Genomic DNA, 24,168 nt, shown 5'->3' on the forward strand with positions numbered 1-24,168 from the left:
ATTCTGGAAATGAATTCTTTATCTTTGAGATTTAATCTGCCTGGGGTACATTCTTGGGGAGAGCGGAAGACAAGACAAAGGTAGACATAAATGAAAAAGCATTCAAAAGTTTATATTTTAACTTTCCATTTGATATTTAAAGGTGTCGTAGATATTTTTGTGAGCTCTCTCGGTGTGAGCGGAATACATCAGCCTGGTTGCCTGTGGAATGGAGAAAACAGCTCAGCAGTGCTCTCAGCAAGGATCGTGCATTCCCACATCATTTTGAGTGTGGGGCCACAGATTCACAAATGTCACCCACCCTTGGCATCTCCATTAGCAGGATACATTTTATTTTACTTTTTAATTTCATGAAGCAGAATTCCTGAAATAATGGTTTTATCAGCATGTAGACAGATTCCTACAGGGACTGGGACACCTGCTTCAAACTGTCTCAGTTGCCTAACTCATCTTCTCACTCTGAGCATGTATTGGCCTCATTTTCTTTCAGGAATACATAATAGCTGACTGTGGTGAAATATTTTCTTGTCACTCTTTGCTTTCCCTCAAAGAGAAATTCTGGTTTTTCTGCTATTGAAAAAAATTATTGCCTTGGATTATAGAACTATCTCTAGGAAGACCCCAATAAAAATATAAATATACAAGAAAATCTAATATTCCAGGCTAAGTGCTTTTCTAGAAACATTTCACTCACCAATAAATTACAAGATATATACCTCTAGAGTAAACCTAAGAATCGTGGTACAGATAAATATAGATGGATGAAAATTAGTTTGCTATAACTTTTGATAGCAAAGACTGGGATGAGCAGAGAATGAGACTCAGGACATAGCAGATTTCTACATTGTAAATATTGGTGAGACTCTGGTAGGGAAAGTTTTCCAGAAATATAACCTCAGAAGACATATCAAAATTGGAAGCAAGCCAAGACATAGACAATATGTCAACAAGAAATAAACTACATAGAAAAGACAAGTCCCTTGATTTGACAGTACGTACTAAAAAGTTTCCAATATAGTGTGTGTGTGTGTATATGTGCTCAAGCACATATGTTCATATGTGTTTAAAAACAGAGCCAACGTGTTTTGATTACAGTAAGTCCCAAAAGAATGTGACCAGATCCCTCAAATTGCCTGCTAATATCCTATTAATATCTTCAACCAATACTTTACTCCCCTGATTTAAAAAAAATGAGCTATACTAAAACACCATCCTGATGTAAAGAATTATCTTGCAATTCAGATCACTGTGTACACTGACAATTAGTTATATGATTAGATTTTTGAGCCTGATTTCCCTTGATATAAACAGTAGGTTCTGAAAACGCCCAGGAATGAAAATTAATTGTACAAATTAAGATTCATAAGGAGATCTAGGGCAAGTACCTTATCTACATTACATGGTCCATCTCTATTGAGGCTTTCTTTAGTTACCTATTGCTACAGAGCAAATTACCCCTCAGAACTTAGCATATAGAAACAGCAAACAATAATTGCCTCACATTGAGGAGCAGCATAGCTGTTTGGTTGTGAATCAGGGTCTGTCATAAAGTTACAGTCTAGAAGTGTCCTCAGAAGGTTTAACTTGGGGAGAATCCACTTCCAAATGTATTCATCATAGTAATAGAAGGCGTCAATTTTTCAGTAGAAACTATTGGCAGGGGACCTTAGTAGTTCCTTGCCAAATGGGCCTCTCCTCAGACTCCTTGTGTGTTTTTATACCATAGAAGATAGCTGGCTTCCCCTAGAGTGGGAATGATGAGTGAGGACATAGATATAAGTATCATATATTCATATAAAATAAGGGAGACTATTACAAAAGGGTGCACCTTGAAAGACATGTACAATTGGAGAGCTATAAAATTAATCTCTAATAGTTAAAAATGAAAAAAAAAGAAAAGTCATAGAAAGCATAATGCAGCTTGACCTGTCAAATACAATAAAATTTAAATATTCAAAATTTCAACAGAATAAGTGTAGTCCCGGAGTCTTACTTAATGCGTTAAAAAAAAAAAAAAAAAAGCAATAGTAAGCAATATGTGTTGCTCTGTAGTAGTGAAATTTTGCTACATAATGAACTACCCTGGCTGGGCATGGTGCCTCCCACTTTGGGAGGATTGAGCAACACAAATGAGACCCTATCTCTACAAAAAATAAAAACAAAATGAAATACAAATTGCTTCCAAAGGGTCTTAAGCAATATTTATTTTCTTAAAAATTCTCTGGCTGGACTACAAAGATTTTTTTTTTTTCTCTAAACCAACTGTGCTGATTTCTGTCCCCAGCTGATGGCTTGGCCAGGCCAGGCTGGTATAGAATGCTGTTTTTCTCATGTCTGGTTGCTAACTGATGTTATCTAGGTTGACAAGGATGGCTTGGCTAAGTGTCTCTCATCATCCCGATAGCTAGCCTAGACTCATTCATCTTATAATAGCTATATTCTTCCCATGAGTAGCAAGACAGAGGAAACCTCAGTTTGAAGGTTCTTTTCCAATGTATACTGGCATCAACATTGCATTTGTCTGCTCCTTTTCTAAGAGTGAGCTCTGTGACCTTTATCTTAAAGTGAGGTGCTGTGAAGTCACATTGTGAAGGGCCTGCAACTAGGAATGTAGAAGTCTGGTTACTAATTTTGCAATTAATGCACTCTTCTTATGCACTGTTACATTAAATAATGTAAGAGCATCGATAATTTTGTCTTGGAAAAGAGGATACCCCAATCCAGTTGAGACTGAAGTAAGAGCTTGCATGCTGTAATTAAATTGAAAAGTCATTCTAGGGAGCAGGGGCAAATGGGAGAAAGCCATACAGGAAGCAGAAAAAAAATCCATTACAATGGCTTTATTATGGAATTATTTAGTTGATCCACTGAGGACAACTGAGGCTTGATCTCACTAGGACCGTCCTAGGAAACATGCAGAATGGGGAAGGAAAAAGGAAAGAAGGAAAAAAGGAAGGCAGATTTTTCACCAACCATCACATTCTCATAATTCAAGAGCTACTGCATAGCGTGTTAATGACTTCATACTTCCACGTGATTCTGATATTAATAAGTGGATTTCCTCATGTGCAAACCTCAGCAGAGTTAGAGAACCTCCAAGACAGAAAGTGAGAAGCACATAGCACAGCTGAGGGGCTGGTCACTGCATGAATGCCTGGAGGAAAATACGGACTAAGAACTCTGTGGGCTACCAAAAGTTTCCAATCAGTATTTAACAACAGTTATAATTTTGCATAGAAAAACTGCAAAACTTATTATATGTACTGTCTCACTTAACTCCTAGTACAAACATCTAATATGCAGAAAAATTAAGTAACTTGCTCAAAGCTATTAATACAAAGTTAGTGAAGAAGTGGGATTTGATGATAGCTTTCTAACACCAAAAGTTGTGGGCTATTTTTTTTTTTTTTTGACAGGTTCTTACTCTCTAGAAGGACAGTGGCATAAGCATAGTTTACTTCAGCCTCAAACTCCAGGGCTCAAGTGATCCTCCCACATCAACTGGGACTACAGGCATGTGTCACTGTGCCTGGCTAATTTTTTACTTCTAGAGATAGTGTCTTGCTATGCTGACCAGGCTGGTCTCGAACTCTTGTCCTCAAGCTTTTCTCTTGCCTTGGCCTCCCAAAGTCCTGAAATTACAGGTGTGGGTCATCATGACTGGCCAAAAGTCTGTGATTTTTCAAAGTGCTTTACTTAGTATAATTCTTTGCTCATGGGTGTGTGTGTGTGTGTGTGTGTGTGGTTTCTTTTTTTGTAGAGATGAGTTGGGGATGACCAGGCACCAATAGAAATTGTGCGTTTCTTAGCATCACTCTATAATGGGATATAGTGTATTTTTATAATCTATTTATTCTAAAAAAAAAAGTCTACTTAGGGGCTTTTCATAATGCCATGTGGGAGGCTATGCGGCCATACAAGAGCAAGTTGACATTAACTGGATGGAAATTTTCCCATAGGACTGAAGTTGGTTGATAATGTTTTCTTTCAGTCTACATGACGCCCATTCCCTTCTTTATTATATTCTTAGGTGAGCAGGCAGGACAAAAAATAAGGGAATGGGAATAAAAAATAAGGAATATTTTAAGAGGTGCTAGGGATATTCCATTTAAATAAAATTGTATTTTTATGGTTGTACACTGGCTCACAAATTCCTCAATCCGACTCCCTATTAATTATCATTTCTTCAAACCTTTCAGTAAAAATGACAGCTGACGAGCATGCTGATATCTCTAATATGTTTAGTCCATTAAAAAGCTTCAAGATTATTATTGTAATAAAATCACACTCATTGTAAGTTTTATCATTGTTTTTAAGTTTGAAAAATTACCGATTCATATACAATATATATAATAAACATTAACACTAAGATCGGCTTAAAAAGAAAATTTTATTCCTCCACTTTGCAGTACAACAGAGACTTAACTATACAGCTGTTAAGTGTATATGTGTTGCTTCCCAGGGCGAACAAAGTCGGTCAAATAAAGAAACCTACTGAATTTTACTGCTGTCTCATAAAGACTGTATATAGCACCCATAAAGTATATGGGGGGAAAGTAAATTATTTACTGTGAGAACCTTGGCTGTGAAATCATTTATATACCACTGACAGATTTGCATACAGAGGAGGAAGGAGAGCCTGAGAATTACATTTCTATGCATTACTCCACTTTTTCCATCTGAGTTTAAGGCATTAAGCTTCTTTGGTTTTAGATACATAATAAAATATCTATCACAAAATTTCTGGGGGATAATTGCTGAAGGGATTTCTGACATTTTAAAATTTAATTGTGGTTTTCTTCGTTCTTTAAACAATATTGCGGATGTTTTATAACTGTTAGTGTGTTTAAAAGCATTTTATTACCAGGCATTTTAAGTGTATTCTGTGTAATTTGAAATATTTATTAAATATCTGCCACTGTTTCTTAGGGCATCCAATGAGTCCACTTACATGAGAAACATAGAAAGGTCATGCCACTGGGAAATCTACTATGAGCTGTCTTCCTTACACCATTTAATAATATTCTATAAAACGGTCCCACATTCTTAGAGACTAAGAAATTCATAGGAAAGAACACAAAATCATTTTGACAGCTAGATTACCTCTTCACTGAAAAGTAGAATGTCAATCATTTGTGCTTTTTTAAGCCATGGAATGGTAATGTCTTGGCACATTTGAGGAGGAGCAACAGGGAAACACCTTTATAAGTTTTCGAAGCCCATCTTTATACACAGCCCGAGAGAGTTCAAAAATGTGTTAACTTGCATTATACTGCTTCAACTACAAAGTAAACACAGCATTAGAAATAGACATTGTTAGCATTCCTATTTCACAAATGGAAAAGCAGATACACAGGAAAAATGGCTTTTCCAAAGTCACAGAGAGAGGTAGTAGAAAAACTGGACCTGGAATGCTAAAATTTCATTCTGTGCATTATTTACTCAGTGTTCCCCAATTCTGCTCTGAAAATACAGAGAAGACAGGGTGCTCTCTATGCCTTGCTCTTACTGTAAAATCTCTCTCTTTGTTAGTCAGAAGTGTCATTGCTCTTATGCTGACCAAAGCTAGGTGAGAGATTTCTGCAATACATTTATTTTCTCAAAACTCTGCATTATTTTTTGCCTGTAACTTTATGTCATTTCATGCATATTGCACTGTGGAAATAAACAACAGCAAGATATCAATAACTTTTGATTATATACATGTGCTAGTACCAGAATAGCAAAAGCAAAATTGTGGCTTTTGTTGTCATGACAGTAAATGATCCATTTTAGGTGTCCTGATGACTAATTTAGGGCACTATAGATAGAAAAATTAAATTCGTGTAAATTCCCAAGCTGGCATCTATTATTACAGCTGTAATGCAGAGCAGTGATAACTAGTATCCTGAGAGTATCCATACTGATGTATTTGAGGGAATCTCTACTGCCCTCTCCCATCTCTTTATTTCTAACTCTTTCCCTCTATCTTTCTCAAGCCAAACCTTTTTAAAAATAACTTACTGTAATAAGTCTTTTGCTTTTCTTTATTTCTTATGATAAATTTAATTCTGCTTTTTTTTAAAGTTGCTTTCCATTTTCTCACGAGACTACAGAGTATAAACTAATACTGTTATTATGCATTTTAAAGTGGCACTGAAAATTGTCAACCTAATGACAGAGCAAACTTATCAGTGATGTATCCTAGGCAATCCTTTTTTGCACACATTAAAAAAAAGAGTCCGGGGTCTTCCCAAGGTCCTGGGTCAAGTTAATGATACACTTAGGACTTGAGATCAAATTATCTAACCTCTACGAGCACTTTTTTTCTTTCTATACTAGGAAGCCATTTATAATCATCAAATGCAAATAGTGTATCAGGAAGGGTTATTAGTTTAAAAGTAATTTTTAATCCAATAAAAGAATAGCTATAAAAATTATTACTAAGTCTGGTGAATTATGCTCAGAAGATTGCTAGTGATCATGGCAGCTAACATCCAGAATGAAACCAAACTCTGTACCAGGCTTTCTATAGAGTCATATTGACATCACTGCCTTTGGACTCTGAATGTAGCTAATGCCTCTCCTTCCTCAGAATGAGCATTCTAATGCTGGGAACCTAAAAACAAAATATGTCAGCTTTTCGGTTTTAACTATGTAAGAGTACCGGTCTTTCACCAAAACTTCCTATATGCAAAAAATACTACTTTCTTGAAAGAAAATGCTAAGCACCTTTAAAAAGAAATGAGAATTGTCTATACATTGGAGCTATAATATAGCACCAATTGAAAGCAATTGTAATTGAAAGCAATAGTAATTCCTGAAACACTAAAGGATTTATTTGGGTACTTATATCAAATCTATGTGATGTTTTTACATGTCAAATTTGGCTTTTTTATATATTTTTTCTTTAAATCATTTATCTTCTCAAAAAAAAATCCTATAAGACAGAGCTAATAGTTTTCATTCTCTTGATACAAGAACACTGATAATCATTGAGTTCCCAAAATTTGAGCAGGTTTAAACTGAAATTGCTAATAGAGGAAGAACCAGAATCCACAATTTTGATATTATGAAAGATTAATGTAAAACCAGGTGCTGTAAAGGCATTTTATCTTTGTTTCTCAAATACAAATATGCAAGTATGCATATGAAAATAACAGTAGGTTTTTGAGTTTGGAAGTCATCAGAAATTCAAGTAATTATGAGAAAAATGATATGATAAAAATAACTGCTGCTTCATATGTGTTTTTTTTTCATTATCAGGTTATTACATGCTTTTAGGCAATATTTGCCTCTCTGTAATTGAACCAATACAAATATAGAAGGTATTTACAGGGTTTTTTTATTTGCAATTTCTTTAGGAAATATCAAAATGTGCACAATAAATCAATACAATTTTTATTTGTCAATTAAAAGTAAAATTTTAAAAAGTATCAATGGATACATACTCAGTGTGTCTTGCTATTTCTCAAAGTCTATTTCTTTGTTTGTGAATAAAGGTAAACATAAAAATAATTGAATATATAAACTTAGCTCCATATACATGCTCTGGTGTTTCATCTTACCATGACAATATGATATGCTCAGTAGATGGATATCAGTTCAACCACATTTAATATTTGACATTCTGTAGCGACTTCTTCAAGACTGGCAAGGGACAAAAAACACTTTGGTCCTTATGAGAAGTTTTCACAGGAAACATTTATTTTTTCACTAAAGTTAGATCACGCTTACTTGTAAAACCCAAGTCAAATGTACACTCATATTTTCTCAGGTATAAGTTGGAAAATGAAATAGAGCGACAGAAAGACAGTGTATCAGCTAGCTTTTACTTAACCAACCAGTGCTCTAGGTCTTCATTCCCCCTGGAAATGCTTACAGCAGAGAAAACTCTCTTTGCTGGAAGACAAGTTCCATGCTCACAGAATAAGATTTTTATTCCCAAACCTCTTTATGCCAGTTACACTTGTTATTGTGATAAAATAACCCAATTAAATATTACATAAACCTATAAAATATTAGTTTGCAACAAAGGTGATTTTTGTGTCCATGAAATTAAATTCAAGGGTTTTGGAAGACTTAAGGCTGTAATGGATCAATGATGAATTTTTGGATGGGACGACTGTAAAAGGTTGGAATATGTAATAATCAAGAAGTTTCTACTTTTAAATTGCTCTGTAATGTCTAAGCCCGCCATAAATAAACTCATACTAGAAAAGGTAGAGGGGCATTTTGAACTAAATTTTTTGCAAAACGATTAATACAAAATTGTATACCAGCAGACTAAAATAGGGAACAAAGGGAATCTTTGTTCCATATCCCAAGTTTGGCGAATAAATGCATACATACGATTTATGTTAAAGTATTTAAGAGATGGTAAAAAGTAATGATAAAGTTTAATTTTTACTGAAATCTTGGTGATCTTGTACAAACTTAAGCATAGTTCTCATTTGAATTCTAATGAGTAGGACACCTTTGCTTACTACTGAAGTGCCATTTCGACGATTTTTTTGCATTCTTACACATATTTTGGATACAGCAAATAATTCTTGTATATTTATAAGATGTATATATTTTTATCAATTCTAATTTATGTTAAACTTAAAGTGGTAGTTAATAATTAATGTATAAATTATTAATAAAAGCTAACTTTTGTATACTTATTAGTTTTCTTCAAATTTGGAAAATAATTTAGAAAAATAGCATGATCTGTTAAGACAAACTCATAAACTAATCTTAATTCCACAAAAGTTAAAAATGAATTAATGCATATTGGACACAAACATTGTGTTTGTTATGTACAATTACTATTAATTTTAGATATTTTAATATATGATTTATCTGTATCTGATATTTACATATGTACATACATAATCTATACATTCCTGGACACACATTCCTTTCTATAATTTTATTAACTTAGTAATAAGGTTACGCTGTCCTTTCTTTCCACACCTTTAAAATATAAAAAATAGGTTTTTGTGAGAACTGAGATGGCCTAATTAATATATGCAAAATACTAACAAACAGAATGCTACATTTTCACATGTTTTTAATACTGTAAATACTGTTACCTAAGTAATATTGAAAACTTTGTATTTAAATTCTACTACATCATTAAAAATTTTTATTCAGCTACCCTTGAATGAAGAAAAAAATATTACTATTTTGATAAACACATAAAAAATGACTACTTTTTCTTATATGTATAAAATCTCATTCTGTTTTTATAATTCTTAAAATTGACTATTTTAACAATCTAGGAATACAGTAAGTCACTGGAACATTTTATATCACAGATTTATTGCATGATAGTTTATTTTCACCTGATATGCTAACAAGAAATTGTAATCGGTGAATAAAGCACAAAGTTATATGTTTTTCAAAATACATACACAGTATTTGGCAAAAAAAATAGTCATTTTGCGTAATGAGAACCTGCCTTAAATGGAATTTCTTTTAAAAAGTGATTACATTAAATTTTTCCGATTTTTTTCTTATAAAGAAAACATTTGTATGAATTAATGCAATTCACACTAAGTTATCAAGATGGCAATTTTGATTCTCTGTTTATGATGAATGTGATGATAACTGTAACTTTAACACTTAACAGTAGTTTTATTTTAGAAATTTCTATTTTTTGTCATGCCTGCAGATAAAATGAATTGAAAGTAGGTGTCTTATATATCCCCTTATATTCTAATACTATCCACTAGCAGAAGTTAAACAGATTTTTCCCGCACCTTTCCTACATGTACACATGTGCATACTATTATATATGCAAGATGTTTTATATTAATATATACATTGCTTCTTGAATATGATTTAAAATGTCTTCAAGGTTTTGCAGATGCCAGAAACATATGTACTTATATTTATTTATTTATATATATTCTGTATTTTTTCTCTTTGTAATTTCATAATGCAGACATACTAAAATGTGTTTACTTAAATTCATAAGTTTTAAGTTTTGTTTTAAATATCAATACAATATACACTCTTTTATATGACTCTTTATGTATACATGCTAACATTTTTTCTAAAATGGACAACTGGAAAGGATATACTAATTAAATTAACTTGATAATTGAAACATGAGTTAAAATGGTGATAAATTTAAAATTGCCTGAAACCAACCCAAATGCCCATCAATGATAGACTGGACAGGGAAAATGTGGCACATATACACCATGGAATATTATGCAGCCATCAAAAACAATGAGTTCATGTCCTTTGTAGGGAAATGGATGAACCTGGAAACCATCATTCTCAGCAAACTGATACAAGAACAGAAAATCAAACACCGCATGTTCTCACTCATAGGCGGATGTTGAACAATGAGAACACATGGACACGGGGAAAATGGGGAGAAATAGTGTTGGGGGGAAATGGGGAGGAACAGTGCGGGGTGGGGAGTTGGGGAGAGATAGCATGGTGAGAAATGCCAGATATAGGTGAAGGGGAGGAAGGCAGCAAATCACACTGCCACATGTGTACTTATGCAGCAATCTTGCATGTTCTTCACATGTACCCCAAAACCTAAAATGCAAAAAAAAAAAACCAAACAAATAAATAAATTGCCAAAGGTTTCAAAATTTTAAAATTGATCACAAATTAGGGTACACTTAAATATTGGTGTACTATGCACTCATTAAAATTATATTTCTATACGTATAGGAATATTTTCTCATATAATATTGCATTAAAAATTTGGTAAAGCCAAAAATTTATTATATATATATATAAATAGTGCATTTAAAGTTTTGATAATTCTATGAAATCATTTTCAAACCACCCATGCAAAAATATATTTATCTATCAGTTTTTGATTTTACAAGTCTTCCAACAACATTATGAGCATTGAATTTTAACTTTTTAAAAATGATATTCTAGGGTAGAGGGGAGAAGAAACTCGTTGTTAAATTAAATTTCTGTCAAAAGTTAATTAGCCATATATATTTATGTTTTCTACATAATTATCATTGACCCACCTTAATTTATTACCTAAAATTATATATTCTTAGAATATTACTCATTTTAAGAACTTTTATTATAGTGGATATTATTTATTAACCTATTTTATATGTTTCAAAGATGTTTCCTAAACAGTCATGAGCATTTTGTCTTTATCTAGTGTAACATGAAATAGTAGAATCTGGCAACTCTGTTTTTTCAGTATCCGTAATTTGTACTTTGCACTGGAAGGACCTCCTTTCACCAATGTAATTTACAAATTTCTCTAATATGCATATATAGAAAAAATTCATTTGAATTTATTTCTGTGTGTAGTATAATGGAGTATTTTAATCTTAATTATTAAAATATTTTTCCCCAAAGAGATAATAGATTTTTTTTTAAGTTTTAAGTTAGAGAATTTTGCCCTTTAAAATTCTAATAATTTTAAAGGGAATTTTGATAAGTCATGGATTTTGTAAATAATATCAGATTTGGTCTTTTTGTTTCCATTAATGATAGACCCCACCGTCTTACTCTTTGTTTATTTTTTATTTTATTGCAATGACTGGAACATTAGCTACAATCTTGAATAGTAAAAGTAACAGGTATTTTGACTTTCCAGGGTTTATTTTACAAGATGATATGGACTGTCAGGCAGTGGTAAATGACTTTTATTAATTGATGGAAGATTCTTTCTTTCTCTATTGTATTAAAATTTACTTTCATTATAACTGTTAATTTTCTAAAATACTGTACAATGTCTTTTTAAAGGCATTTACTTTTTCTATCTGTTAAGTAAATTGATTTTCCTTTAGTAGATTTTAGTTATAGCCTTTCTGTATTATTATTTCAGCATAAAATGATCAAATAAAATCAATTATAAGAAAGGATATATATATATATCCTTTTATGTTGCTTAATTTTTTTAAGTTTTAGTTACAATATTTATATTTATTGTTGTGAGATGAATCTACAGTGTGAGTCTATATGAATTTCGTTACTTAATACTTTCACAGTGTCATTGTAATGATTTTATTTGACTCACTCAGTTTCACAAAATGCTCATCGCTTTTTATGTTCCCATCTCACATAATATCAGATTATTTCTTTCCTAAATGATTTATAGAATGTAATAGTAGATAATAATAAATATGGTATCCTTTTAAGACGATATCTTACGTTTAAAATGTACTGTGCATTTACATGTCCAAATATTCTTTCTCTTTTGAGTCAGTTTGGGTAATTTATCATCTCTCCAAAAATTAACCAATTCATTTATGTTATAAAATTTGCTTCTCGCAAATTGCATACAACTTGGATGACTTTGGTTTGGGTGTTGCTGAAAGGATCACTTGTTTTGCTCCTATCTGAGATTCTTTGCTATTTTTAAGGGAAATTTATCATATTGATATTTTCCATCACTATTTATATGGTTAGACTTAATCATGTATCTTCACTAAGTTTTCTATCTGCAAGTTGTGTTGTTGCGATCATTTTAACATTCAAGCTTTAATTTGATAAGTATTTTTTATTGTTTTCGTTTTGCTCTTTATTTATTATGACAATTCTATTTATTTTTACAGTCAGTGAAGATTAACTGTATGTTTCCAAATAAGACAAGACCTGTAGTATGAATCACTTCTCTCATCCTCACCCATATACTTCACATCTCATGGTGCAATTAGAATTTTAGTGCCCACCCTGCCCTATAAAAGTGACTCATACCCTTAATTTTAGCCTTATATTATGCCCTCATCATGTTAACTGGATATAATTATTAATTTGAGTTCTTTTGATTTATTTCCTCAAATTTATAACAGAAAAATTATATTTTGTTTTACATCATTATTTAAAGAAGCAATCCAACATCCAATGGAAAAATACCTAAAAAACTTACATTCACTAAAACAAAGAAAATTAAGATTTACATGTATACAATACCATTTCTAAATGAATAGGTACATGATTGTAAATATAAGGTAAAAAGAGTCCACAAACTGCTGGTGGAATTATAAAGTGTAACAAGTTTTCTGAAGTATTTAGTCAGATGTATAAATATATTTATTATTATGTGTGTATATATGTATGTGTGTGTGTGTATATATATAACATCTATAAACGCATATATATGTATACACATATATACAAAAGGGGATTTAAACATGTATGTATGTAACTTTTAAATCTCCTTTTAAGAATTGTCCTCAAGAAGTGTTTAGAAAATTCTAAAAATATATGACTAAACTTGATAATTGAAGCATTAGTTAAAATGATGATAAATTTAAAATTACCAAAGCTTTTGAAACTTTAAAATTTATCACAAATTATGGTACATTTAAAAATTGGTGTCCTACGCACTCATTAAAATTATATTTTTATAAAATAAGTATAGAAATATTCTTTTATATAATATTGCATTATAAATTTGGTAAAGCCAAAAATGTATTATATAGATATATGAATAGATATACTTTTATAACAAACTCTATATGTATATATATATCAGATATATAATTTATGTGTCTGAATAAATTATATAGATTTTAGAGACTTGCATACAGTTAATAAAATGTTGAATATTAGTCTTTTTTTTTTTTTTTAAGCCTACAGCACCCAGTATTCCCAAGCAGTCTCCCATCCAAGTACTAACCAGGCCCGACCCTGCTTTGCTTCCGAGACCTGACGAGATCAGGCACGTTCAGGGTGGTATGTCCATGGACATATTAGTTGTATATAAACTTTGCACAAGTTTCTGGAAACATGAGCTTTAGCTAGGAAAGTGAAAGAAGCCAAGGTAATAATGCAAATTGTTGACTCAATCCCCATATCCTACCAACAGATTTTTGTCATAGATGTCATCTGGCTGTTGATATTTTATGCAGAAGATTTGAATTGCAATTTTTAGTGATGAAAGCTATCTTTATTCCTCTTAATTATATTTTATGATTGCAATTGACATCATTTTGTATAAAAAAACAGTGGAGTGATATAGCTAGTTTGACAAGTATGGTTATGTCCTGCCTTGCAGAAACAAGTGCATTGTTAAGTGAATAGTAGGAACACATCAAAACTCAGGATAATTGATCGTGATAATCTATATCAGTTGAAATTTACTTCTGATATATTTAATTTATTTTCAAGCATTCACACATAAGTAAAGATTAACTTCAAATATAGAAAGTAGTCCCTTTATACTTAATTACTCAGTGTCAAAAATTTTATAAAAATGAATGGGTTAAAATATTCTATTTCAAAGAGCAGAATGAGTACATAGCATTTTAATAATTAAATAAATTTTTGCTTTATATCTTTGACTTCAAAAATTATTGCTTTGTAAAATCCATTCGCTTATTATTAATTTTTAAAAGATTGACCCAAAATTTTGTGTTAAATGTGCAATAATTGCAAATTAGTGAAAATGGACAGTGTGTCACTCTTCTAGCGTGAATCTCTAGACAAAGTCCAACTGGCTACACAGGCAGAGCCTGAGAGACTGCACCACAGTCTCAGGAATGAGTCAGCATGTCAGAATGAGGGGTGTCTACTTGACAGAGGTAGAAAAATAGTGACAAAATTTATCTTACCGGGGAACGAAAATAAAAAGAAAACTGATTTATTGATAATAAGAAATATAGCAGCTAAGAAAGTACTCTGGAGTTGGCAAATTTATTTAATATCTGTAGGTGAGTTTGCACATTTCTGTTATGATTCATTTCGTATTGACATGAAAATATTAGTTTTAGAGGCTATTTTCCTCATTTCCAAAATCTTTGGGAAATTTTCAGTGTAATCGGTCCCTCATTCGCTGCAATGTGATACTCTCTTCTTTCATTTCCTTTAAAGGGGAAAAAATAAAATATTGCTGACAAGTGTATTCGATTGTATGATGACTCACAGTCCATTTTACCTGGATTGTGCTTCCTCCAGTTTTTAGACACATTGCCCCTTGTGGATGGCTTTATTCCGGTGTGGAGAATGGTTATTCCACCTTTGCAGTGTCGCCTCAGAGTCTGTGGCAATCGACCAGCTTCTTTTCATGTTCTAGGATTAGCATTTCTCACATAGGGCAGTCCTGTCAACTCCCAGTACAGAAGTACAAGTAATTCCCCTTGACACCCACTTTTAAAATCTTTTGGAAAATTTGTCATCTTTATTAATAAAGTTTGAGATTCTGGACCAGCTCACATTTAAAGTATCTTTTTTATTTTATTTTAAAATAATGCATATTCTGAAAGTGGAGTCAACTGTACATTATTCCTATTCTTTTTAAAAATTATCAGTGAGGCTGGGTGCTGTAGCTCATGCCTGTAATCCCAACACTTTGGAAGGCCGAAGTGGCTGGATCACCTGAGGTCAAGAGTTTGGGACTAGCATGACCAACATGGCGAAGCCCCATCTCTACTAATAATACTAAATTAGCCAGGCATGGTGGCACATGCCTGTGATCCCAGCTACTCAGGTGACCGAGGCTGAGAATCTCTTGAATCCCGGAGGCAAAGGTTGCAGTGAGACAAGATTGCACCATTACACTTCAGCCTGGGCAACAAAACTGAAACTCCATCTCAAAAAAAAAAAAAAAAAGTCATTCCTTTTTGCGTTTTTTTCTCTAATCTTGGTTTCTCGTTTTGTTTCATTGAGTTCATCTTTGGCTTCTGATATTCTTTCTTCTGCTTGGTCAATTCGGCTGTTGAAACTTGTGCATGCTTCGTGAAGTTCTCGTGTTGTGTTTTTCAGCTCCTTCAATTATTCATATTCCTCTCTAAGTTATCCATTCTTGTTATCATTTCCTCGAATCTTTTTTCAAATCTTTTTTCAAGGTTCTTAGTTTCTTTGCATTGATTTAGAACATGTTCTTTTAGCTCACAGAAGTTTCTCATTACCCACCTTCTGACAGTCTAATTCCGTCATTTTGTCACAGTTATTCTCCGTCCAGCTTTGTTCCCTTGCTGGTGAGGAGTTTTGGTCTTTTGTAGGAGGCGAGGTGTTCTGGTTTAGGGTGTTTTCCTCCATTTTGCACTGGTTTCTTTGCATCTTTGTGGATTTATCCACCTGTCGTCTGAGTAGTTGCTGACTTTTCAATTGGGCCTCTGAGTGGACGCCCAGATTGTTGATGATGAGGTATTTCTGTTACTTGGTTTTCCTTCTACCAGTCTAGCCCCTCCACTGTATGACTGCTGAGGTCCACTCCAGGCCCTGTTTGTCTGGGGCACACCTGTAGCAGCTGCAGAACAGTGAGGGATGCTACCAGTTTCTTCTTCTGCTATCTTTGCCAGAATGATGCCCACCAAATGTCAGTCTGATCAGTCCTTTTTGAGGTGACTCTTTGGATATACAGGGATCAGGGAACTGCTTGAGGAGATGGTCTGTACTTTATAGGGGCTCAAGTGCTGAGCTGTGAGCTCCATTGTTCATTCAGGGCTGTTAGGCTGCTACATTTAAGTTTGCTGCAGCAGAACTCATAAAATCCCTTTTTTCCTCAGATGCTCTGTCTCGAGGAGTTGGGGCTTTCTCTATGAGTATCCGTTGCACTATCCTGCCCAGCTAGGAGGCAGTCTAGTCACTATTTGCCTGCTGAGGCTTCGCCCTGCTGATGTGGTGTCTGCCCTGAAGCCGCAGGCTCCGCCCTGTGGCGGAGTCTCTCTGTTATGGCAGGTTACCTTGGCAACGGCAGGCTGCGTCAGCAATGGGAGTATACCTCAGTAGGGCGGATTGCTTCTGTAATGGCGGACGCCCCTCCCCCACCGAGTAGCACCGCCCTGGGTTCAGCTGTGCCCACAGTGAAACTCTCCACGCGGAGAGTTTCGAATCTCCGTTTTGTTTGTCCCTGTGGGGGTGAAACCCACCGAGCCTGCTCGCCTGGCTCCCTGCCTCAGAGCGCCTTTCTTTTTTTTTTAAGTTGAATGGTTGGCTCTCTCCCAGGTGTTTCAGTCGCCTGCTGTTAGGGCACTGGGATCTGTGTGATTTTCCCTGCAGCAACCCACTGCACTGGCTCAAACGCTGCTTTCCAGGAATCTCCTGGTTTGGCTCACTGTCCAAGTCCCATTAATCAGATGGATATTGTAATCTGCCCTCCCAAATTTCAGAGTGAATCGGCACCAACAGAATGGGAAAAAATTTTTGCAGTCTACCCATCTGACAAAGGGCTGATAACCAGAATTTACAAAGAACTCAAACAGATTTACAGGAAAAAAACAGACAAGCCCATTCAAAAGTGGGCAAAGGATAGGAACAGACACTTTACGAAAGAAGACATATATGAGGCCAACAAACATCAAAAAAATGCTCATCATCACTGGTCATTAGAGAGATGCAAATCAAAACCACATTGAGATGCCATTTCAAGCCAGTTAGAATGGTGATCATTAAAAAAATCTGGAAAACAACAGATGCTGGAGAGGATGTGGAGAAATAGGAACACTTTTACACTGTTGGTGGAATTGTAAATTAGTTCAACCATTGTGGAAGACAGTGTGGCGATTCCTCAAGGCCTTAGAAATAGAAATTCCATTTGACCCCACAATCCCATTACTGGGTATATATCCAAAGGATTATAAATCATTATACTATAAGGACACATGCACATGAATGTTCATTGCAGCCCTGTTTACAATAGCAAAGACCTGGAACCAACCCAAATGCCCATCGATGATAGACTGGATTGGGAAAATGTGGCACATATACACCATGGAATATTATGCAGCAATCAAAAATGATGAGTTTGTGTTATTTGTAGGGACATGGTTGAATCTGGAGAACATCATTCTCGGCAAACTGACACAAGAACAGAAAATGAAATACCGCATATTCTCACTCATAGGTGGGTGAAGAAAAATGAGAACACTTGAACACAGGGAAGGGAGTACTAAACACTGGGGTCTATTGGGGGGAATAGGGGAGGGACAGTGGAGAGGGGGAGCTGGGGAGGGATAGCCTGGGGAGAAATGCCAAATGTGGGTGAAGGGGAGGAAGGCAGCAAAACACACTGCCATGTGTGTACCTATGCAACTGTCTTGCATTTCTGCACATGTACCCCAAAACCTAAAATGCAATAAAAAAAAATAATAATTTAAAAAGCAGAAAAAAAGGTCAATGTCATTGACATTCTAATTTAATAAATTATTTGTTTTTAATAAAACTTTTTAGTTTTAGAGGCAACAAAATGTGTAGCATATCATGAAAATGTGTCAAATCATGGGTACTACAAAATTTTCAAGTACTTTCTGTTGTTTAAGGCTTTTCTCAAGTAAATCTTGGTTAAAAATCTTTTCATGTTTCTCTATTAGTAGTCAAGCTCTAAGAAAAATGTTGAAGATTATCAGTAACTTTTCTTTGTTGGTAGGGCATGCTTACTAGTAGAAAACAGCGCTAACAAGTATATAATAATATCTCATACCAATATAACCTCTCATGCCAACATTTTTTTATTTGTACCAAGATGTGAAAAAAAAAGTAATGGTATGCACAATAAAGCAATTAGAGCATTTACAAAATTTCAACTTTTAACTCATTTTTTCGTAATGACATTTTCAGAGCCTAAAGTGAAGGCTTAGTCTTGCTTTTATAATATGTTAAACATGTTGAAAATGAAATAAACAGTGTCAATGTGCAACATAACACTAACCTCATAATCAGTCTTACTGTGGTTAATATAGAGATACCAAATATTATCTCAATGAATTTTTTTTTAACTGAAAAGAAATAGAAATTGCAATGGTACATCTTATGCATTGTCCTGTAGAAAATGTTTTTTTTTTTTTTTTTGCAGTTGGTATGGAATTATGCTATGAATCTAGGAAACTCTAATTATACAGTTTTCAATAAAATAACTTTTTCCTATGAGTTCGTCCAAAGGGATTTACCTCATCGAGTAAGGTGAAATAAAAGAAACTACACTTATTTTTAGGTGATGTTACTGCCCTAATCATGTCATAGAATCCTAGTAAGTTACACTGGATCATGTGGAAGGTTCTTTTGGCCTGATCTAAGTAATCTAATTAACTCAATATCAGAGTACACTATTCTCTTAGGCAAATTCTGTAAAGATTTTTCTAAGAATGTTCTAACATTGTTCTAGAGAAAACTGTCAAAAGCCACAACAATTTTATTGTACTTCCTGAAATCCATCTATGCATATTCCTTTCTCAGGCTCTTTGCACTTGCCGATCGGTCCCCTGAAATATGTAAGGGACAGCCCTTACATTTCTTTGTGTCGTTGATCTATTCCCTGAAATATCTGTCCCTTACATTTCTTTGTGTCGTTGATCTATTCCCTGAAATATCTGTCCCTTACATTGATGTCTTAGTCTTTCACTTTCTTCAGACCCTGACTTAAATTTTACCAACTCAGATGTATTTTCCTAACCCTTCTGTCTAAATTCACCACGGTTCTCTGCCACTTTAATTATTGCCCTTCTCTTACTTTTCTCTTAGTTATATTTACAACCACCTAAAATGTCTTATATTTCACTTATTTACTAACTTTCCTCCTTATAGAATGATAGCTCCTAGACAAGGATGGAGATTCTGGGTTATACCTCCAGATAACACAATATACTGGATAGTAGGATTTATATATGAGACTTACCTGAGATTCACCAGTTTGCAGCCAACACTGTGAACTTGGGTAGGTCAATTTTCACAGTCCATTGCACATAACAGTTATTCAATAAATACTTTGTAACGAATGAATAAATTGTACCCTTTTAAAGAGTCTTTTATTGGAAAAGCAATGCATGCATCGTTATAGAAAACTTACCTTTCCAAAATAAATCATGTTTGCTTTTTTTCAGAACTGGCATATATCTTTAGTGGTGTATATGCATAGGTGTGTTTATGTGTGTGTGTGTGTGTGTGTGTATTTTAACAGTTTTATAAACGAAAGGGAACATACTAAAACAAATTAGCAATACATCTTAGAAATTAACATACAGATATCTATTATGCTTTTTAATAAGAACACTATAAGCTATTATTTCTGTGGATGCTTCATAAATTGTTTGATCTATCTAGGACTCCCTTATGAAAATATAATATACTTTTTAAAATGCACAGTCTTAACTCTGGGATACATTTAGATGAAATAATCCTTTGTACAGAGGTAGGCAACAATGACAATTTTAAATTGAATGGAGAAAAAAGACACTCTGAATTGGTGATATTTGGGTCAATATCTGAATTAAGCAAGGGACCAATACATGAAGAAATTTAGGAGATGGACATTTCAGAAGTGGGAACAGCAAGTGGAAAGGTCCTGAGACAGGAAAACACCTCTAATGTGTTCAACAGCATCAGGGTAGCTTCTGTCGGGTTTTATGAGAAATTTGGAACAATTCTAGGAAATTATAAGGTATGTATTTGGGAGAAGGACATCTAATTTTTACAAAATGGCTTCCACCTCCATCCATGTCCCTAAAAGCCATTAACCTCAATAAACTAACACGGGAACAAAAAACCAAACACCACATCTTCTCACTTATAAATGGGTGCTGAGCAATGAGAACACATGGACACAGGGAAAGGAACATCACACACTGGGGCCTGTTGGGGGCCGTGGTGAGTGGGGAAGAAGAGCATCAAGATAAACAGCTAATTCATGCTGTGCTTAATACCTAGATAATGGGTTGACAGGTGCAGTAAACCACCATGGCACATGTTTACCTATGTAACATACCTGCATGTCCTGCACATGTATTCCAGAACAAAATAAAATTAAATTACATTTTAAAAAGAAGAAAGAAATAGCACACCAAAATATATTTGATAATATTATATAGAGCACTGATTCATTAAAATATTACTTGGTTTAGGAAAATTATTAAAACAATGCACATAAAAGTGCAAGGTACTGCTGCTAAGCTATTTTCTCATTTTCCTTAAGGAGGCTGAGGCAGGAGAATTGCTTGAACCCAGGAGTCGGAGGTTGCTGTGAGCCGAGATTGCACCACTGCACTCCAGCCTGGCACCTGGCAACAAAGTGAGACTCTGTCTCAAAAAAAAAAAAAAAAAAAGTATTTGAAGCAAAAAGATTTCGGCAGTCTCCTCCTTAGCTGACAGGGTATAAATGAATAACCATAGTAAGTAAAGAGATGTGAAGGTCTAAATATTGATGAAAATAAAATGAAGTAAGCAGCCCAAGTTCATCGTGGAAGTTAGTGGCAGAGAACCAAGTTTTTAAGAAAAGAGTCTGTGAACTCTATCACTAGCTAAATTACGAGAGCATTTAGGTATTTGATTATACTTAGATACATCCATTTCTGTAAGAATGACCTCAGTCAGCGTTGCCACTTGATGGACACTGCCAGATTTGCCTTTGAGAATCTCTAGTTTCCAGGTATCTGAAGCTAACACATTGTCTTCTCTACACTTTTCAGTGAACAGCTTGGCTGGTCACTGTGATAGATGGAAAAATGTGGATGGAGAACAAGCTGACTAAACCATTACCTGCCTAGGACTTTCCTGTTAGATTTCTTGGGGAAGATAAACTCATGAGATGTAAGTATTGAGGTACCATTATTGCCACTATACATAGAAAAGTTTGTGGGAAGTGACATTGTTTGAACCACTGGATCAAGCCACCCCTAACTCTACTGTATGGACTATGGTGCTTCTAAAATTTATAAAACCTACTTAATTGCATTACTTACCCCTCCCTTCCTCCCTCCCTTCCTTCCTTCTTTCCTTCTTCCTTGTTTTCCTTCCTCTCAACTTCCCTCTCTCTCTCTCCTTTTCTTTCTTTTAGTTTAAGTTATTTTTAATTGAATCTTTGTCACTTATAACCAGTGTCCCACACAAATTGTTTAATTTGTCTAATATTTAATTTAGTCTCATATCTATTTTATATCTTGTGCTAATAATAATTTCCAGGAAATAAGTACTGCCATATAATAAAATAAATTCACTCAGGATGCAATCTAGTCTTAGTTACCTAGATGTATTTTTTTTCTGTCCTTCTAATGTGATTTTTAAATTGCTCATTGACATTAATCCTAGAAGCCTACTTTACCTCTTTTATTACCAAGTTGTGAGGAAAGATTTACTGTATGTAACTTGATAGAATTTATTAAATAATTCATACATATCTAAATGTAATATTTATTAGAAACTTTGTAAGTGCAAGGTCCTGTGCTTGACACTGAGGATAAAACTTGTAGACTTTCACCTAAATGGTTTGCTCATGTCTGTTCAATGAAGAGACTTTTATTATTATAGTGCTAGAAGTTAGAGTAATATGGAAAAATGGATTGAAAGAATAAAAAAAAGGGAAGGATGAAAGTCTATTGACTAATTGTTTGGAATATTCAAAGATCCCCTTTAAGAAAGCTAAAATGCCAATTCTATTAGTTGCTATTCCAACCCAAAGATGTGAGATAAAGTTTCTGAAAGAGAAATGAAAGCAAGACACATGGTTTTAAACAGAGTACTTTGCTGAAAGTACTTTACTATATCCAGTAAAGACGGCATTGCATTTCCACTGTTCCCAATACATAACGCAGGATGTCATTTCTCACCAGTGGAAGGCTATATGTGGTCTTTCTTTGATTTACCCTGGCATTCTTCCATATTTATATGATAATATTTCTAAGATGCAAATATTAATCTATCACTCCCATGTTTAATGGCTTTCAGTAGCCTCAGAGTGATCTCAGAATAAATTCTACATTCCTCTCCCCTGTCTGTTCAGATGCTCTATGACCACCCATTGCCCGGCGTTATGCCATCTCAACACCATTGCTTCTTTCTTTTCAGGGCATTAGCATATGCTTCTTTGGTGTGTCATATTTTTTCTTGCTCTTTTTCTGGTCAAAGACCTTAGATCATTCCAGTATTAGTTTACTATTTTTTTTCCCATCTCATAGCTTGGCCTCAGCCCTTACAGATTTCTTGAAGGTGAGGATTTAGAAAAATGATGCAAGGTACCCGCATCTCCAGGACCTGGCACCTGGAAATCACTCAATTAGCATTTGTGGAGTGGGTGGATCAGTGAATGAGTCAAAGAATGATTACTAAGAAATACTAACGTGACTTTCACCTCAGATCTTGATTCATCTCTTTGCCATTTTTAGATTTAGCCCAGGTAGGAGAAGGAGGACAAGATTTAATGACTTTTTTTGAGGCTTCATTTAGCTTTTACATTGAAAGATAAATTATGTATTTTTCTTTTTTTACTTTGCTTGATGTCAAAATAGCTCTAATCACCCCTGGAAAAAGCAGAATGATTATCTGCACACTCCAAAATACAATCATTAAAAATCCTGCCTGTTGCTTAATCTGTGTTTTCAGCTCAGCAGCAGAAAATACAAGCCTTTTGTCATCACCCGTTTCTGTCACTGAAGATAATAGCAATGCTTGGTTAATGGATCAAGGAAAATAAAATGAACCCACCGAGTTCTTGGTTTTATTTATTCTATTATGATATTTTATAGCATGCAATTTCATTTATGGCACTATTCATCATTAAGTAATATACCATAAGTAATATGACAGGGCTTGAAATAATGAGAAAATATAAATATAATATTTTTGCTGTTTTAACTTTGAATGTAGAGATGAAAATGCTAAGGCATTTAGCATCTGAAGATAGAATTTTTGGGGGATGCTGGCTGGAAAAAACTGGAAGGTTTAAAGAAAAAACTTATTCTCAGATGCCTTTAATTACTGCATTGTTCCTTTTTATTTGTATTAGAGAATTTAAATCTATTTGCTAAAAATATACCAAATATCAGTGCCACTCTATGCCAAAACCGATTTTCAAAATATTCCTGTGTCATTAGCATGTTAAGATCCCTAGGATTTCAATATATTTAAAGTAGTTTATGACTGCATTTATTGTTTTCACTTGGCTGTTCACATCAGCTAATGGAAAATCATAATTCCCTTACAGTTAGCACTCTCTGTCTCCATCCACGTTATTTCTCAAATTACCTACTTTGTGTTTACACGTAATTCACATTTGTAAAAATAGTAAATCTGGCATACAGGTAGAAAGTTATAAAATTTATAAAAGTGAAAAAAAGTCATTAGGCCAGTCGCGGTGGCTCACGCCTGTAATCCCAGCACTTTGGGAGGCCAAGTGGGCAGATCGCAAGGTCAAGAGATTGAAACCATCCTGGCCAACATGGTGAAACCCCCTCTCTACTCAAATGCAAAAATTAGCTGGGCATGGTGGCCTGGGCCTGTAGTCCCATCTACTCAGGAGACTGAGGCAGGAGAATTGCTTGGATCCAGGAGGTG

General features: G+C 34.2%; 1 pseudogene; it reads right to left on the reverse strand.

The window, feature by feature from the left end:
• Window positions 1–13,539: 13,539 nt before the first annotated feature.
• LOC118152617 (5S ribosomal RNA) lies at window positions 13,540–13,658 on the reverse strand (annotated as a pseudogene).
• Between the last annotated feature and the right edge of the window lie 10,510 nt (window positions 13,659–24,168).

Source organism: Callithrix jacchus, chromosome 3 (assembly GCF_049354715.1).
Source record: "Callithrix jacchus isolate 240 chromosome 3, calJac240_pri, whole genome shotgun sequence".
NCBI classification, from domain to species: Eukaryota; Metazoa; Chordata; class Mammalia; order Primates; family Cebidae; genus Callithrix; species Callithrix jacchus.